An 18,368-nucleotide genomic window follows, 5' to 3' on the forward strand; every position below is an offset into this window, starting at 1 on the left:
CTATCAGATGATTTTAACCCTGTAAAATGTGTTTTAACATCAAATATATTTTCTGACCATAAGGGCTTGGAGGTGCATCTAGAATATCGGGATGAACAGAGGGTCAACAGGGGCCTCTGGCGTCTAAGTACATACCTGCTGGAGGACCCTCTGATTCGACAAGACTTTGGTAAAGCCTATCAAGCCTGGCGGCGACAAAAACCTTCTGATGCCCCTATGGCAACCTGGTGGGAAAATTTGAAAAAAAAAGTCAGAATGTTTTTTATAAAAGCAGGGAGACGTAAAGCTAGAGAGAAAAAAAGATGTTTTAGTGATCTTAACACCAAACTACAAACACTTTTTAAATTCAAAGAGCTAGGGGTGGAGGTGGGAGATGATATTGCTAGCCTAAAAACTGAAATTCAGAACTGCATAGACACAAAGGGGAAAGAGATTATTTTTAACTCTAGAGTGCAGCACTTGGAGGAGGGGGAGAAGTGCTCTCGCTTCTTCTTCAAAAAAGTCATGGATAAAAGAGAAGTGATCACAAATCTAGAGGGTGAAACATCTATGCAGGGAATGTTGAATGCTACTTTTAACTTTTATAAGCATCTTTTTAGTAAAAAGTGTATAGATGAGTCCTTTTTATCTGATGCTCTTAATGATCTCGATTTTAAGTTAAATTTTACAGACCAGGAGTTTTTAGAACGCGATATTGTTTTAGAGGAATTATTTTATGTTTTTAAAAGTTTCTCTAAGGGTAAAGCACCTGGGTGTGACGGACTACCTGTAGAGTTTTACCTTACTTTTTGGGACATTTTAAAAGAGGACCTTTTTATGCTTTTTAAAGAAGTTTTTATTTGTGAACAGTTGCCATTTTCGTGGAGGAGAGGAGTGGTGTCTTTGATATATAAAAAAGGTGACCGCAGTACTCTAGCGAATTGGAGACCCATAACTCTCCTAAATGTTGATTACAAGGTACTTGCTAAGGTGGTTGCAGACCGGCTCAGGAGTGTCATTGCCAAACTAATCCAGCCTGAGCAGGTTTGTAGTGTACCAGGCAGAAGTATTTCAGAGGTTTTAAACGTATTAAGGGATGTAATTTGGTATTCCAGAGACCGGGGTCAAAATGTAGCTCTTTTAGCCCTAGATTTTGAAAAAGCTTTCGATAGAGTCTCTCATAGATTTCTTTTTAGAGTTTTAAAAAGAATGGGTATCCCTAATATGCTTTTAAATTGTATTAAGATTTTATATAAAAATTGTTTTAGTCAAATTTCTCTTAATGGCTTTTTAACAGATGGAGTTCCCCTTGAGTCCGGAGTGAAGCAGGGATGCCCCTTGTCGCCCATCCTGTTCATCTGCGCCATGGAGCCCCTGCTGAGCGCAATAAGGAAAGACAAAGTGATTAGAGGGGTTCCTGTTCCTGGCGGAGGTGGCAGTGATGTGAGAGTCTTTGGCTACATGGATGACGTGACGGTTGTGTGCGTGGACCCTGCTTCCCTCCGGAGGGCGGTGTTGCGCATTGATTTTTTTTCCCAGGCATCCGGTTTTAAACTTAATTTAAATAAATCTGAATGTCTGACTTTGGGATCCTGGGACACCGCCCAACTCCCGCAGCTCACTATAAAACGAGACAATGTAAAAATTCTTGGAGTTGTTTTTAACGAGGAGAATGTGGGAACTCAAAGCTGGGAGAATGTCATAGAAAAAATGTCAAAGAAAATATCATTTTGGGGTTTGAGGTCCCTAACAATGGAGGGGAAAATTTTAATTATAAAATCAGTGTTGTTACCCCTCATACTGTATATAGCTATGGTGTACCCCCCCTCTGATGTTTTAATTAAAAAAATGACTAGGATGATCTTTATGTTTTTATGGAACTCCAAAATGGAAAAATTAAGGAGAGAAATAATGAGGAAGAATAAAATGAAAGGCGGAAGGGATGTCCCCGATTTACATATTTATTTGCATTTAAATTATTTCTGCTTTTGTTTCAAACATTTTAATGGTAATAGTGCGCTAAGTTATTTTTTAAAATATACTTGTGGGATGATTTTTAAAAGATGGTTTAAGTTGTCGTTGAATTCCCCTGTTTTACTATGCCCCCCCAAACACCAAGCAATCTTAGAAAAGACTGTTCGATTTTATAGCCTTGGTGATTTTAATATGGACATTTTTAAAGACCGCAAGAAGCTTTTATCTTTTCTGAGGAGGAATGAAGATGTGACCCCCATAGTAAATTTCTCAGAAGAGAGATCGAAGCAAGTTTGGAAGAATGTCTTCGGGAAATTCTTAGCAAATGGACATAAGGACATCGCATGGATGGTGGTCCACCAGTGCCTCCCCACCAGAGAGTTTCAACACAGGAGAGGCCTGGTGGCCAGAGCCAAATGCCCCAGAGACTCATGTGTTAATGACGAAACCACCTTGCACCTTATGTGGAATTGCCCATTTGCACAGGAACTTTGGCACAAAGTTGGAATTCTTTTAAAATGGACTTGCGGTTTAAGAGATTTTAACCATGAATATGTTTTATATGGCCTTTTTAAATGTCCGACCCCTCAACAGTATTGTATATGTTGGTGTATGATTAACTGTTTTAAAGACGCCCTTTGGAAGGCACGCAATATTTTACTTTTTAAACGTGATGCTATTTCTGTGAAGGATTGTCTTAAAATTGCTTTTAGCCAGGTGTATATTTATTACTTAAGGGATGTCAAATGTATTGGGAGAAGGGATGCCAATCGTATATGGGGTTTTTATGGGTGGAATTCTGTGTTTTAATAATGTACTGTTTGTGTTGTTGTTTTTGATTGTAAACCATCTTTTACGCACTTAATAAAATATGTTGAAACCTGATCTGTTCTTATCAGTTTAATATCTGATACGTCCCCTATCTGGGGACCATATATTAAATGGATTTTTAGAACAGGGAGATGGAAAAAGAGCTTGCTCTGTCCACTCCACGCATTGACCTGGTATTGCAGTATCTCCAGGACCGGTGCACCCCTTCTTTAATGCAGTTTCTAAAATCAGAAAGAATTGAATTCAATGCTTTTTGTTCATTTTGCTTGTTTGTCGGATTTTGGGATGGACTCTTTGGCTTTGCTTTTCTTCTCCTCATTGGATTTTTCATGTTAAAAGTTGCAGAAGCCAGATGACAAGCTCATTTTGGTTCAACTTCAGCAACTGTGCATTGCATTGCCATGTAATGTAATGTAATGCAATGCTATCTATCTAGCTCTCCCTCTATACTTCCTTTTGGATAAACAGACATATTAGGCAAGCATTTTGGAGCTTTCACCTAAATAACTACAGGTGGTGAGATAAGCTGCACAATATAATTGACCTTTCAGTATATTGTTGCACACACACCATCTATTTAGCAAATGCCCTTGTTATCAACAGCAGCCTTTTAAACTCACCTGAGCTAACAGGTATGTGAGCTGGTTACTCTGCTGCGCTTAAAAATTCTTTTTTGGTTTGCTACAATGCCTTTTCTGAAACGTTGTCTCCCTCTGCTGGAACACTGACTTCTTTCATTTAATGCCTGCAGACTATAAAAGAGAAACCAACCCAAAAAGTTTGGTTGATTAGTCTGTGGCATTCTTTTAAACTGTTGCTTATGGCGGTCTCTGTGAGCTTCTCAGTGACATTCAGCCATCCAGGTATCCCGCCTGCAGTAGACGGAATGTGGCAATGGAACGCTGGCTGCGCGTGTCATAATAGGCTCTGAGCCTTTATATACCTGCGCACAGCAGCAGCCACCTTCAGTCTGCTGCTGGACAGCCAGCAGCAGCAGCAGCAGGAGAGGTAATTAATCAGCAACCCTCCTGCTAAGGGTAGACAGCTGCTCGTTCAACCCCCCCCCCCGCCTTAATTGGTTCTCCTCCCTTCCAACGGTGTTGAGGCGGGTGGGAACAGCCGGGGGTTGAGGGTACTGTGCTAAAAGAGGTGGAGTTATGCAGATCTAAAACGCGTGGATTGCAGCAGCAGCAAGCCGAAAAGTGCAGGCATGTGAGGGATCTAGAGGTTGACAGCATGTCTTCTTAACGGGAGTCCAGGTGGCCATCTCCACAAATGGACTTTTCAGAATCCTTGGGTGGCACCGTAGTCGGAAACCAATTCTGGTTATCGCTTCTCGGCCTTTTGGCTAAGATCAAGTGTAGTATCTGTTCTTATCAGTTTAATATCTGATACGTCCCCTATCTGGGGACCATATATTAAATGGATTTTTAGAACAGGGAGATGGAAAAAGAGCTTGCTCTGTCCACTCCACGCATTGACCTGGTGTTGCAGTATCTCCAGGACCGGTGCACCCCTTCTTTAATGCAGTTTCTAAAATCAGAAAGAATTGAATTCAATGCTTTTTGTTCATTTTGCTTGTTTGTCGGATTTTGGGATGGACTCTTTGGCTTTGCTTTTCTTCTCCTCATTGGATTTTTCATGTTAAAAGTTGCAGAAGCCAGATGACAAGCTCATTTTGGTTCAACTTCAGCAACTGTGCATTGCATTGCCATGTAATGTAATGTAATGCAATGCTATCTATCTAGCTCTCCATCTATACTTCCTTTTGGATAAACAGACATATTAGGCAAGCATTTTGGAGCTTTCACCTAAATAACTACAGGTGGTGAGATAAGCTGCACAATATAATTGACCTTTCAGTATATTGTTGCACACACACCATCTATTTAGCAAATGCCCTTGTTATCAACAGCAGCCTTTTAAACTCACCTGAGCTAACAGGTATGTGAGCTGGTTACTCTGCTGCGCTTAAAATTTCTTTTTTGGTTTGCTACAATGCCTTTTCTGAAACGTTGTCTCCCTCTGCTGGAACACTGACTTCTTTCATTTAATGCCTGCAGACTATAAAAGAGAAACCAACCCAAAAAGTTTGGTTGATTAGTCTGTGGCATTCTTTTAAACTGTTGCTTATGGCGGTCTCTGTGAGCTTCTCAGTGACATTCAGCCATCCAGGTATCCCGCCTGCAGTAGACGGAATGTGGCAATGGAACGCTGGCTGCGCGTGTCATAATAGGCTCTGAGCCTTTATATACCTGCGCACAGCAGCAGCCACCTTCAGTCTGCTGCTGGACAGCCAGCAGCAGCAGCAGCAGGAGAGGTAATTAATCAGCAACCCTCCTGCTAAGGGTAGACAGCTGCTCGTTCCACCCCCCCCCCCGCCTTAATTGGTTCTCCTCCCTTCCAACGGTGTTGAGGCGGGTGGGAACAGCCGGGGGTTGAGGGTACTGTGCTAAAAGAGGTGGAGTTATGCAGATCTAAAACGCGTGGATTGCAGCAGCAGCAAGCCGAAAAGTGCAGGCATGTGAGGGATCTAGAGGTTGACAGCATGTCTTCTTAATGGTAGTCCAGGTGGCCATCTCCACAAATGGACTTTTCAGAATCCTTGGGTGGCACCGTAGTCGGAAACCAATTCTGGTTATCGCTTCTCGGCCTTTTGGCTAAGATCAAGTGTAGTATCTGTTCTTATCAGTTTAATATCTGATACGTCCCCTATCTGGGGACCATATATTAAATGGATTTTTAGAACAGGGAGATGGAAAAAGAGCTTGCTCTGTCCACTCCACGCATTGACCTGGTATTGCAGTATCTCCAGGACCGGTGCACCCCTTCTTTAATGCAGTTTCTAAAATCAGAAAGAATTGAATTCAATGCTTTTTGTTCATTTTGCTTGTTTGTCGGATTTTGGGATGGACTCTTTGGCTTTGCTTTTCTTCTCCTCATTGGATTTTTCATGTTAAAAGTTGCAGAAGCCAGATGACAAGCTCATTTTGGTTCAACTTCAGCAACTGTGCATTGCATTGCCATGTAATGTAATGTAATGCAATGCTATCTATCTAGCTCTCCCTCTATACTTCCTTTTGGATAAACAGACATATTAGGCAAGCATTTTGGAGCTTTCACCTAAATAACTACAGGTGGTGAGATAAGCTGCACAATATAATTGACCTTTCAGTATATTGTTGCACACACACCATCTATTTAGCAAATGCCCTTGTTATCAACAGCAGCCTTTTAAACTCACCTGAGCTAACAGGTATGTGAGCTGGTTACTCTGCTGCGCTTAAAATTTCTTTTTTGGTTTGCTACAATGCCTTTTCTGAAACGTTGTCTCCCTCTGCTGGAACACTGACTTCTTTCATTTAATGCCTGCAGACTATAAAAGAGAAACCAACCCAAAAAGTTTGGTTGATTAGTCTGTGGCATTCTTTTAAACTGTTGCTTATGGCGGTCTCTGTGAGCTTCTCAGTGACATTCAGCCATCCAGGTATCCCGCCTGCAGTAGACGGAATGTGGCAATGGAACGCTGGCTGCGCGTGTCATAATAGGCTCTGAGCCTTTATATACCTGCGCACAGCAGCAGCCACCTTCAGTCTGCTGCTGGACAGCCAGCAGCAGCAGCAGGAGAGGTAATTAATCAGCAACCCTCCTGCTAAGGGTAGACAGCTGCTCGTTCCACCCCCCCCCCCCGCCTTAATTGGTTCTCCTCCCTTCCAACGGTGTTGAGGCGGGTGGGAACAGCCGGGGGTTGAGGGTACTGTGCTAAAAGAGGTGGAGTTATGCAGATCTAAAACGCGTGGATTGCAGCAGCAGCAAGCCGAAAAGTGCAGGCATGTGAGGGATCTAGAGGTTGACAGCATGTCTTCTTAACGGGAGTCCAGGTGGCCATCTCCACAAATGGACTTTTCAGAATCCTTGGGTGGCACCGTAGTCGGAAACCAATTCTGGTTATCGCTTCTCGGCCTTTTGGCTAAGATCAAGTGTAGTATCTGTTCTTATCAGTTTAATATCTGATACGTCCCCTATCTGGGGACCATATATTAAATGGATTTTTAGAACAGGGAGATGGAAAAAGAGCTTGCTCTGTCCACTCCACGCATTGACCTGGTATTGCAGTATCTCCAGGACCGGTGCACCCCTTCTTTAATGCAGTTTCTAAAATCAGAAAGAATTGAATTCAATGCTTTTTGTTCATTTTGCTTGTTTGTCGGATTTTGGGATGGACTCTTTGGCTTTGCTTTTCTTCTCCTCATTGGATTTTTCATGTTAAAAGTTGCAGAAGCCAGATGACAAGCTCATTTTGGTTCAACTTCAGCAACTGTGCATTGCATTGCCATGTAATGTAATGTAATGCAATGCTATCTATCTAGCTCTCCCTCTATACTTCCTTTTGGATAAACAGACATATTAGGCAAGCATTTTGGAGCTTTCACCTAAATAACTACAGGTGGTGAGATAAGCTGCACAATATAATTGACCTTTCAGTATATTGTTGCACACACACCATCTATTTAGCAAATGCCCTTGTTATCAACAGCAGCCTTTTAAACTCACCTGAGCTAACAGGTATGTGAGCTGGTTACTCTGCTGCTCTTAAAATTTCTTTTTTGGTTTGCTACAATGCCTTTTCTGAAACGTTGTCTCCCTCTGCTGGAACACTGACTTCTTTCATTTAATGCCTGCAGACTATAAAAGAGAAACCAACCCAAAAAGTTTGGTTGATTAGTCTGTGGCATTCTTTTAAACTGTTGCTTATGGCGGTCTCTGTGAGCTTCTCAGTGACATTCAGCCATCCAGGTATCCCGCCTGCAGTAGACGGAATGTGGCAATGGAACGCTGGCTGCGCGTGTCATAATAGGCTCTGAGCCTTTATATACCTGCGCACAGCAGCAGCCACCTTCAGTCTGCTGCTGGACAGCCAGCAGCAGCAGCAGCAGGAGAGGTAATTAATCAGCAACCCTCCTGCTAAGGGTAGACAGCTGCTCGTTCCACCCCCCCCCCGCCTTAATTGGTTCTCCTCCCTTCCAACGGTGTTGAGGCGGGTGGGAACAGCCGGGGGTTGAGGGTACTGTGCTAAAAGAGGTGGAGTTATGCAGATCTAAAACGCGTGGATTGCAGCAGCAGCAAGCCGAAAAGTGCAGGCATGTGAGGGATCTAGAGGTTGACAGCATGTCTTCTTAACGGGAGTCCAGGTGGCCATCTCCACAAATGGACTTTTCAGAATCCTTGGGTGGCACCGTAGTCGGAAACCAATTCTGGTTATCGCTTCTCGGCCTTTTGGCTAAGATCAAGTGTAGTATCTGTTCTTATCAGTTTAATATCTGATACGTCCCCTATCTGGGGACCATATATTAAATGGATTTTTAGAACAGGGAGATGGAAAAAGAGCTTGCTCTGTCCACTCCACGCATTGACCTGGTATTGCAGTATCTCCAGGACCGGTGCACCCCTTCTTTAATGCAGTTTCTAAAATCAGAAAGAATTGAATTCAATGCTTTTTGTTCATTTTGCTTGTTTGTCGGATTTTGGGATGGACTCTTTGGCTTTGCTTTTCTTCTCCTCATTGGATTTTTCATGTTAAAAGTTGCAGAAGCCAGATGACAAGCTCATTTTGGTTCAACTTCAGCAACTGTGCATTGCATTGCCATGTAATGTAATGTAATGCAATGCTATCTATCTAGCTCTCCCTCTATACTTCCTTTTGGATAAACAGACATATTAGGCAAGCATTTTGGAGCTTTCACCTAAATAACTACAGGTGGTGAGATAAGCTGCACAATATAATTGACCTTTCAGTATATTGTTGCACACACACCATCTATTTAGCAAATGCCCTTGTTATCAACAGCAGCCTTTTAAACTCACCTGAGCTAACAGGTATGTGAGCTGGTTACTCTGCTGCGCTTAAAATTTCTTTTTTGGTTTGCTACAATGCCTTTTCTGAAACGTTGTCTCCCTCTGCTGGAACACTGACTTCTTTCATTTAATGCCTGCAGACTATAAAAGAGAAACCAACCCAAAAAGTTTGGTTGATTAGTCTGTGGCATTCTTTTAAACTGTTGCTTATGGCGGTCTCTGTGAGCTTCTCAGTGACATTCAGCCATCCAGGTATCCCGCCTGCAGTAGACGGAATGTGGCAATGGAACGCTGGCTGCGCGTGTCATAATAGGCTCTGAGCCTTTATATACCTGCGCACAGCAGCAGCCACCTTCAGTCTGCTGCTGGACAGCCAGCAGCAGCAGCAGGAGAGGTAATTAATCAGCAACCCTCCTGCTAAGGGTAGACAGCTGCTCGTTCCACCCCCCCCCCGCCTTAATTGGTTCTCCTCCCTTCCAACGGTGTTGAGGCGGGTGGGAACAGCCGGGGGTTGAGGGTACTGTGCTAAAAGAGGTGGAGTTATGCAGATCTAAAACGCGTGGATTGCAGCAGCAGCAAGCCGAAAAGTGCAGGCATGTGAGGGATCTAGAGGTTGACAGCATGTCTTCTTAACGGGAGTCCAGGTGGCCATCTCCACAAATGGACTTTTCAGAATCCTTGGGTGGCACCGTAGTCGGAAACCAATTCTGGTTATCGCTTCTCGGCCTTTTGGCTAAGATCAAGTGTAGTATCTGTTCTTATCAGTTTAATATCTGATACGTCCCCTATCTGGGGACCATATATTAAATGGATTTTTAGAACAGGGAGATGGAAAAAGAGCTTGCTCTGTCCACTCCACGCATTGACCTGGTATTGCAGTATCTCCAGGAGCGGTGCACCCCTTCTTTAATGCAGTTTCTAAAATCAGAAAGAATTGAATTCAATGCTTTTTGTTCATTTTGCTTGTTTGTCGGATTTTGGGATGGACTCTTTGGCTTTGCTTTTCTTCTCCTCATTGGATTTTTCATGTTAAAAGTTGCAGAAGCCAGATGACAAGCTCATTTTGGTTCAACTTCAGCAACTGTGCATTGCATTGCCATGTAATGTAATGTAATGCAATGCTATCTATCTAGCTCTCCCTCTATACTTCCTTTTGGATAAACAGACATATTAGGCAAGCATTTTGGAGCTTTCACCTAAATAACTACAGGTGGTGAGATAAGCTGCACAATATAATTGACCTTTCAGTATATTGTTGCACACACACCATCTATTTAGCAAATGCCCTTGTTATCAACAGCAGCCTTTTAAACTCACCTGAGCTAACAGGTATGTGAGCTGGTTACTCTGCTGCGCTTAAAATTTCTTTTTTGGTTTGCTACAATGCCTTTTCTGAAACGTTGTCTCCCTCTGCTGGAACACTGACTTCTTTCATTTAATGCCTGCAGACTATAAAAGAGAAACCAACCCAAAAAGTTTGGTTGATTAGTCTGTGGCATTCTTTTAAACTGTTGCTTATGGCGGTCTCTGTGAGCTTCTCAGTGACATTCAGCCATCCAGGTATCCCGCCTGCAGTAGACGGAATGTGGCAATGGAACGCTGGCTGCGCGTGTCATAATAGGCTCTGAGCCTTTATATACCTGCGCACAGCAGCAGCCACCTTCAGTCTGCTGCTGGACAGCCAGCAGCAGCAGGAGAGGTAATTAATCAGCAACCCTCCTGCTAAGGGTAGGCAGCTGCTCGTTCCACCCCCGCCTTAATTGGTTCTCCTCCCTTCCAACGGTGTTGAGGCGGGTGGGAACAGCCGGGGGTTGAGGGTACTGTGCTAAAAGAGGTGGAGTTATGCAGATCTAAAACGCGTGGATTGCAGCAGCAGCAAGCCGAAAAGTGCAGGCATGTGAGGGATCTAGAGGTTGACAGCATGTCTTCTTAACGGGAGTCCAGGTGGCCATCTCCACAAATGGACTTTTCAGAATCCTTGGGTGGCACCGTAGTCGGAAACCAATTCTGGTTATCGCTTCTCGGCCTTTTGGCTGCGATCTAGTGTTGGTTTTACTGGCATTGGTTGTAGTTGGAAGGTGCCTGGGGTACCCCGCCTCTTGGCCTTGGGTTCGGGTCCCACTCTTGTAGTGGGGCTTAGGCCCTTGCTGCTATAAGGAGGTGGGCTTAGTCCCTGGGCAACGGGTTGCGATCCCAGCTGTACAGTCCTAGGATTGTTCAGCGACTCCTTAGTTGCGGAAATCCCCCATTATTGGTTGCGGAAATCCCCGTTTTCCTGTTGCGGAAATCCTTGTTTCACCATGGATTCAGATCCAGGTGAAATTCCGACCTATGCCCGGTTACGGCATACGGTGCGGTTTTACTTCCATGAGGGAGGTAAAGATAACAGAGGTTTACGTTTTATTGTGGATGATCTTCTTGTGAAATTTTTTTCAATCCAGAAATCCGAGATCCTGGCAATCCAAGACTACCCGAAGCGTGGTGTATACGATGTCACATTCACTGAAAAAGGTATCCACCAAGATTTTTGCCGTAAAATGAATGATCCTGATATAATTTACCAGAGAAAGCCAATCTTTAAAGGTGTTAAAATTGTCGAACATGAATTAGATGTGATAAAAACTGTAATTGTTAAAATTTACTCTCCTTATACAAAAGAAAGCGATGTTATTTCATTTTTATCCAATTATTTCAGCAAAGTGGTAAGCCATGGAAAAGTTATGAATGAGTGCGGAGTTTGGGCGTGTAAGTGGAAATTTACGGTGACATGTATTAAGGACCCTTCAAGTCCGGGGGGTATAAGACTTCCCCCAGCACGTTTTAGAATTGGAAACACGAATGGTGACCTCTTTTTTAATGGGATGCCAGCATTCTGTAGGAAATGCAAAAAATACGGCCATTCTAACTGTGACATTACTTGTGTAGCCTGTGGGAGCAAAGACCATAAAACTGAAAATTGTACAACTGGAATTTTTTGTAGCAACTGTGTTTCCAGAGGTCATGCTTTTTCTCATTGTCCTTTTAGGAATACCTCAAAGAGAGCTCAAGCTGGGCAAACAGAGAGACCTTCACCCCCTGAACCAGAAAAGCCCTCACCCCCTGACCAACCCTCGGCTGGTTCGGACAAGCCCGCGGAGGAGAATGAGGGGGAGAGTATGGAAATACCGACCGAGGATGGTGAGCCATGGTGTACTGTTGGAAACTCGAAGCAAAAGAGGGAACGGCGTGGTAACCCACAAACAGAAACCCCTGCGGAGGGACCGAGGGTGGGTGCTACAGGCCAATCCTCACCTTCGAATCCTCCTGGGAATACTCAAGGGCGCGAACAGTCTGGGCCAAAAAAACGCAGGTTGCACGGAGTGGATAGGGCACCTAAGGAAGTACCCCCACCGGAACCCCCGGATGGAAGTGGGAAACCTCAAACGGTGCCTTTACAGGGTGAGGAGGTTGCCAATGTCCCACCCCCTTCAGAAATGGAGGGGGAGATGGAGATGGCTGACTCAGTGATCCTGGAAACTCCTGAAAATAAGTGGTCAACGTCTGAGACGCATGTGCTCGATACGATTCCCCCAGATGGTGCCTCGATAGGGGTCCAAATGGGGGTTCGTGAGCAAAGAGGCAGGCAATACGACCAAGCAGAGTTGGACAGAATGGAACAAGAGTATATCCTGGGAGGTCTACGGTCTGGGACACTAACAGATGAGGAGTCCTCCGTGACGGGCTCTCTGTTGACGATCAATGATCCCTCATCTCCTGGAATAGAAATATAAACCAGCTGAGGTAAGAGTTTGAAAGAATGCTAAATTTCCTTTTTTTCTCTTATGGCAGGGATTAGTGGTTTTTCTCTTAACGCTAGAGGGTTGAAAACTAAGACCAGAAGAGTTGCTCTCTTTGATTTTTTATCCTCTCTAACAGCTACAGTTTTCTTTTTACAGGAATGCTGCATCCCACACAGTTTAAATTATACAGAATATGAGACTGATTGGGCACATGGACCCTCAGTATGGTCAGGATCAAACGGGTCCAGGTCAGCAGGGGTCGCCATTCTTTTTAAAGGGAATGTTTTTATTGACTCTGTTCAAGAGGTTTTACCAGGTAGAATTTTATTAGTAAAAGCTTTTATTGATGGTTTTAAATGGCAATTTTTAAACTTTTATGGAGCCACAGATAAGCAAGAAAGAGCTGATATGTTGAATATGTTACCCTTATTTATTAATGATTCTGTCCCTCTTATTTTATCAGGAGATTTTAACTGCATTTTAGGTGGAGAAAAAAGGTTCTCAAGCTCCACAAGTAGGAATTATGATAAAACGTCTTTTATGTTAAAAAATGTCATACAAGATTTTAATTTAACAGATGTTTTTAAGGAGTGTAATAAAGACTTGCCTGCAGAGGAATGGGTAACCTGGAGCAACGTGAATTGTAGCTCCAGGATTGATTTTATTTTCTGCTCTAAAAATGTATTGCCTTTTAAATGTGAGCTTTTATCTAATGTTTTTTCTGATCACAAACTTTTATCCTTTTATGTGAAATGTAATGATTTTAAGAAAAAAGGAAAAGGTACCTGGAAGTTAAACATTTCCCTTTTAGAAGACCCCCAAGTTTTATCTGATTTTACTGAATTTTATTTACATTTTAAAAGAATAAGAGACCCCCATATCCCTATAAGTAGGTGGTGGGAAAAGATGAAAAAGAACATAAGAGATTTTTTTATGAAGGTTGGGGTCCAGAAAGCTAGAGAGAAAAGAGAATTTTATTGGCAACTCAACACTAGATTGGAGACCTTATATAAATTGAAGAGCCATGAGATTGAAGTAGATAAACAAATTAGTGACTTAAAAAGTGAAATTCAGCATACCTTGGAACAGAGAGGTAAAGAGTTAATTTTCCATGCAAAGGTCCAACATGTTGAAAATAATGAAACCTGTTCACGATATTTTTTTAAATGTATGGTGAAAAATCGTGTTTTTATTGAATCAATGGAAGGTAAACAAGACATAGAGGGTATTTTAGCTAAAGTGCATGAATTTTATTCCGAGCTTTTTAACACAAAATCAGTTGATGACCATTTTATGAAAAGTACTTTGGATGAAATTACAACTGTTTTAGACCCTGTCTCACAAGATGTTTTATTACAGAGTCTAACTGAAGATGAGATATCTGAGACCATAAGAAGCTTTAAGTCTGGTAAAGTACCGGGGCCTGATGGTATACCCATAGAATTTTATAAGGTTTTTTATGATATTTTACAGGAGGATTTATTTTATGTTTTTAGTGAGGTTTTTAATACAAAAACCCTACCGAACTCCTGGAAGAAAGGTGAGGTCTCCCTTATATACAAAAAGGAAGACAAAACGCAACTAAGAAATTGGAGACCTATCACCCTTCTAAATTGTGATTACAAAATAATGGCAAAAATTTGTGCAAATAGACTTAAAAAGGTAATAGGTAACATAATCCACCCAAACCAAGTGTGTGGCATACCAGGAAGGAGTGTTTGGGAAAATTTGAATCTAATCAAAGATGTAATAGATGACACAAAGTCGAGGGGAAATAAGCTGGCGGTCCTGTCTCTCGACTTTGAAAAAGCATTTGATAGAGTGTCACACCAATTCCTTTTTAATGTTTTAGCTAAAATGGGTATACCAGAAGGTTTTTTATGCTCTCTCAAAGCATTTTATCATGGTTGCACTAGTAAGGTTTTAGTAAATGGTTTTAAGACAAGTGATGTGTTTTTAAATTCTGGTGTAAAACAAGGTTGCCCTCTGTCCCCCTTGTTATTTATTTGTGCCCTTGAACCCCTACTCAGTGTCTTAAGGAGAGACAAGCAAATCCGAGGCGTCCATTTGCCAGGTGGGGGAGGGCTAGAAGCAAAAGTTACTGGATATATGGATGATGTAGCCATAACATGTAAAGATGCCCTGTCTATCCGGAAAACACTACGGCAAGTGGAATACTTCTGTGGTGGATCTGGTTTTAAAGTAAATTTTAATAAAAGCTGTATTTTAAATGTGGGGAATATGATTTTAAATGATGTACCGGTTCCTGAATGTGACTCTGTAAAGATTCTAGGTGTGATTTTTAACGAAACAAACAAAGGTAAAGAAAGCTGGGATCTTGTGGCACAAAAGGTAAATCAAAAACTATGTATGTGGAGGTTGAGGAAATTAACAATGGAAGGGAAGGTACTAGTTATAAAAATGGTAATTGTGCCTTTGTTATTGTACTTAAGTTTGGTGTTCCCCCCCCCCCACACATACCTTTACGAAAATAATCAAAGCTTGTTTCACTTTTTTCTGGAGCTCCAAGATGGAGAAATTGAAAAGAGAGTTAGTGGTCAAGCCTAAAGAGAAAGGCGGTAAAGATTTCCCCGATTTTAGAGCTTTTGTTTTAATAAGATTTTTTGTTTTATGTTTTAATGCACTGTCGAAAAATAGTTATTGGTCATATTTTATCCGTTTTAACACAGGTTATTTTATGAAACGTCATGGATGGTTTGAAACAGTTTTAAGTTCCCCATATGCTCTTAATACACCAGAAAGCTATAAGATTTTAGGAACTATTGTAAACACGTATGACTTAAAAGGGAAAAGTGCAGAAGACTTAAGAGATAGCAAAATGACTTTAAATGGTTTCAAACAAAAGGAATCAATTGTACAGATTGGGAATTTTAATGATAATAAATGTACTGACATATGGAAAGTTATTAATGAACCCTAGCTTTTTAATTCCCAGAAGGACCTGGCCTGGAGCTGTGTGCATGATTGTCTTCCATGTCGGGCATTCCAACACCGAAGAGGACTCGTGAGAACTGCCAGATGTCCAAGACAAAGATACCTCGGAGATGAGACTGTTTTACATGTTTTATGGACTTGTCACTTTGCACGACAAACATGGACTACAATATTTCCTTTGCTTCAAAAAATGACAAACATTAAGGATCTTACTTTTGAAACTGTCTTATTTGGTCGTGTGGAGTGCCCCAACGCCAGCAAGAGGATCATCGCATGGAAGACAATCAGTACCATCAAAGAAGCTCTATGGAAGGCCAGGAACATCCTTCTTTTTAAACACGATGTTTTATCTGTGAAAGATGTTTTAGAGTTGGCTTTCAGTGAAATGTATATGTATTATTTATTGGATAAAAAGAGAAATGTAATTTTATCAAAACAATGGCTGGTAAAAGAATGGAACACAGCAATCTAAACACATTGTCTGTATTTTAATGTAATTTTATTGCCTTATTGAACTGAAATCAATTTATGTGCGAATGTATTTTAAAATGTAATGATTTTATGTTCATATCTAATGTATTGTAATTAAGTTTTATCCAATAAACGGGTGTACCTATGTTTGGGTACATTCCAAGTCAAAAAAAAATATGTTCTTATCAGTTTAATATCTGATACGTCCCCTATCTGGGGACCATATATTAAATGGATTTTTAGAACAGGGAGATGGAAAAAGAGCTTGCTCTGTCCACTCCACGCATTGACCTGGTATTGCAGTATCTCCAGGACCGGTGCACCCCTTCTTTAATGCAGTTTCTAAAATCAGAAAGAATTGAATTCAATGCTTTTTGTTCATTTTGCTTGTTTGTCGGATTTTGGGATGGACTCTTTGGCTTTGCTTTTCTTCTCCTCATTGGATTTTTCATGTTAAAAGTTGCAGAAGCCAGATGACAAGCTCATTTTGGTTCAACTTCAGCAACTGTGCATTGCATTGCCATGTAATGTAATGTAATGCAATGCTATCTATCTAGCTCTCCCTCTATACTTCCTTTTGGATAAACAGACATATTAGGCAAGCATTTTGGAGCTTTCACCTAAATAACTACAGGTGGTGAGATAAGCTGCACAATATAATTGACCTTTCAGTATATTGTTGCACACACACCATCTATTTAGCAAATGCCCTTGTTATCAACAGCAGCCTTTTAAACTCACCTGAGCTAACAGGTATGTGAGCTGGTTACTCTGCTGCGCTTAAAATTTCTTTTTTGGTTTGCTACAATGCCTTTTCTGAAACGTTGTCTCCCTCTGCTGGAACACTGACTTCTTTCATTTAATGCCTGCAGACTATAAAAGAGAAACCAACCCAAAAAGTTTGGTTGATTAGTCTGTGGCATTCTTTTAAACTGTTGCTTATGGCGGTCTCTGTGAGCTTCTCAGTGACATTCAGCCATCCAGGTATCCCGCCTGCAGTAGACGGAATGTGGCAATGGAACGCTGGCTGCGCGTGTCATAATAGGCTCTGAGCCTTTATATACCTGCGCACAGCAGCAGCCACCTTCAGTCTGCTGCTGGACAGCCAGCAGCAGCAGCAGCAGGAGAGGTAATTAATCAGCAACCCTCCTGCTAAGGGTAGACAGCTGCTCGTTCCACCCCCCCCCCGCCTTAATTGGTTCTCCTCCCTTCCAACGGTGTTGAGGCGGGTGGGAACAGCCGGGGGTTGAGGGTACTGTGCTAAAAGAGGTGGAGTTATGCAGATCTAAAACGCGTGGATTGCAGCAGCAGCAAGCCGAAAAGTGCAGGCATGTGAGGGATCTAGAGGTTGACAGCATGTCTTCTTAACGGGAGTCCAGGTGGCCATCTCCACAAATGGACTTTTCAGAATCCTTGGGTGGCACCGTAGTCGGAAACCAATTCTGGTTATCGCTTCTCGGCCTTTTGGCTAAGATCAAGTGTAGTATCTGTTCTTATCAGTTTAATATCTGATACGTCCCCTATCTGGGGACCATATATTAAATGGATTTTTAGAACAGGGAGATGGAAAAAGAGCTTGCTCTGTCCACTCCACGCATTGACCTGGTATTGCAGTATCTCCAGGACCGGTGCACCCCTTCTTTAATGCAGTTTCTAAAATCAGAAAGAATTGAATTCAATGCTTTTTGCTCATTTTGCTTGTTTGTCGAATTTTGGGATGGACTCTTTGGCTTTGCTTTTCTTCTCCTCATTGGATTTTTCATGTTAAAAGTTGCAGAAGCCAGATGACAAGCTCATTTTGGTTCAACTTCAGCAACTGTGCATTGCATTGCCATGTAATGTAATGTAATGCAATGCTATCTATCTAGCTCTCCCTCTATACTTCCTTTTGGATAAACAGACATATTAGGCAAGCATTTTGGAGCTTTCACCTAAATAACTACAGGTGGTGAGATAAGCTGCACAATATAATTGACCTTTCGGTATATTGTTGCACACACACCATCTATTTAGCAAATGCCCTTGTTATCAACAGCAGCCTTTTAAACTCACCTGAGCTAACAGGTATGTGAGCTGGTTACTCTGCTGCGCTTAAAATTTCTTTTTTGGTTTGCTACAATGCCTTTTCTGAAACGTTGTCTCCCTCTGCTGGAACACTGACTTCTTTCATTTAATGCCTGCAGACTATAAAAGAGAAACCAACCCAAAAAGTTTGGTTGATTAGTCTGTGGCATTCTTTTAATCTGTTGCTTATGGCGGTCTCTGTGAGCTTCTCAGTGACATTCAGCCATCCAGGTATCCCGCCTGCAGTAGACGGAATGTGGCAATGGAACGCTGGCTGCGCGTGTCATAATAGGCTCTGAGCCTTTATATACCTGCGCACAGCAGCAGCCACCTTCAGTCTGCTGCTGGACAGCCAGCAGCAGCAGCAGCAGGAGAGGTAATTAATCAGCAACCCTCCTGCTAAGGGTAGACAGCTGCTCGTTCCACCCCCCTCCCCCGCCTTAATTGGTTCTCCTCCCT

The 18,368-nt window shown here is 42.2% G+C and overlaps 8 non-coding genes across 8 annotated transcripts; all 8 read left to right on the forward strand.

Moving 5' to 3' along the window:
• Window positions 1-2,801: 2,801 nt before the first annotated feature.
• LOC141230336 (U2 spliceosomal RNA) lies at window positions 2,802-2,991 on the forward strand. The gene has a single exon (XR_012296877.1). It is a non-coding gene; the product is annotated as a U2 spliceosomal RNA (small nuclear RNA).
• A 1,121-nt stretch (window positions 2,992-4,112) lies between these two features.
• LOC141230133 (U2 spliceosomal RNA) lies at window positions 4,113-4,303 on the forward strand. The gene has a single exon (XR_012296689.1). It is a non-coding gene; the product is annotated as a U2 spliceosomal RNA (small nuclear RNA).
• A 1,121-nt stretch (window positions 4,304-5,424) lies between these two features.
• Window positions 5,425-5,615, forward strand: LOC141230829 (U2 spliceosomal RNA). Its single transcript, XR_012297280.1, has one exon. It is a non-coding gene; the product is annotated as a U2 spliceosomal RNA (small nuclear RNA).
• A 1,119-nt stretch (window positions 5,616-6,734) lies between these two features.
• Window positions 6,735-6,925, forward strand: LOC141230830 (U2 spliceosomal RNA). Its single transcript, XR_012297281.1, has one exon. It is a non-coding gene; the product is annotated as a U2 spliceosomal RNA (small nuclear RNA).
• Window positions 6,926-8,045: 1,120 nt separating this feature from the next.
• On the forward strand, window positions 8,046-8,236 carry LOC141230831 (U2 spliceosomal RNA). The gene has a single exon (XR_012297282.1). It is a non-coding gene; the product is annotated as a U2 spliceosomal RNA (small nuclear RNA).
• A 1,117-nt stretch (window positions 8,237-9,353) lies between these two features.
• Window positions 9,354-9,544, forward strand: LOC141230533 (U2 spliceosomal RNA). The gene has a single exon (XR_012296992.1). It is a non-coding gene; the product is annotated as a U2 spliceosomal RNA (small nuclear RNA).
• A 6,441-nt stretch (window positions 9,545-15,985) lies between these two features.
• LOC141230379 (U2 spliceosomal RNA) lies at window positions 15,986-16,173 on the forward strand. The gene has a single exon (XR_012296904.1). It is a non-coding gene; the product is annotated as a U2 spliceosomal RNA (small nuclear RNA).
• Window positions 16,174-17,293: 1,120 nt separating this feature from the next.
• On the forward strand, window positions 17,294-17,484 carry LOC141230832 (U2 spliceosomal RNA). The gene has a single exon (XR_012297283.1). It is a non-coding gene; the product is annotated as a U2 spliceosomal RNA (small nuclear RNA).
• Window positions 17,485-18,368: the final 884 nt, after the last annotated feature.

The sequence above is a fragment of the Phyllobates terribilis genome, unplaced genomic scaffold (genome assembly GCF_046119375.1).
Source record: "Phyllobates terribilis strain yellow unplaced genomic scaffold, ASM4611937v1 Scaffold_499__1_contigs__length_1316695, whole genome shotgun sequence".
Taxonomy (NCBI): Eukaryota; Metazoa; Chordata; class Amphibia; order Anura; family Dendrobatidae; genus Phyllobates; species Phyllobates terribilis.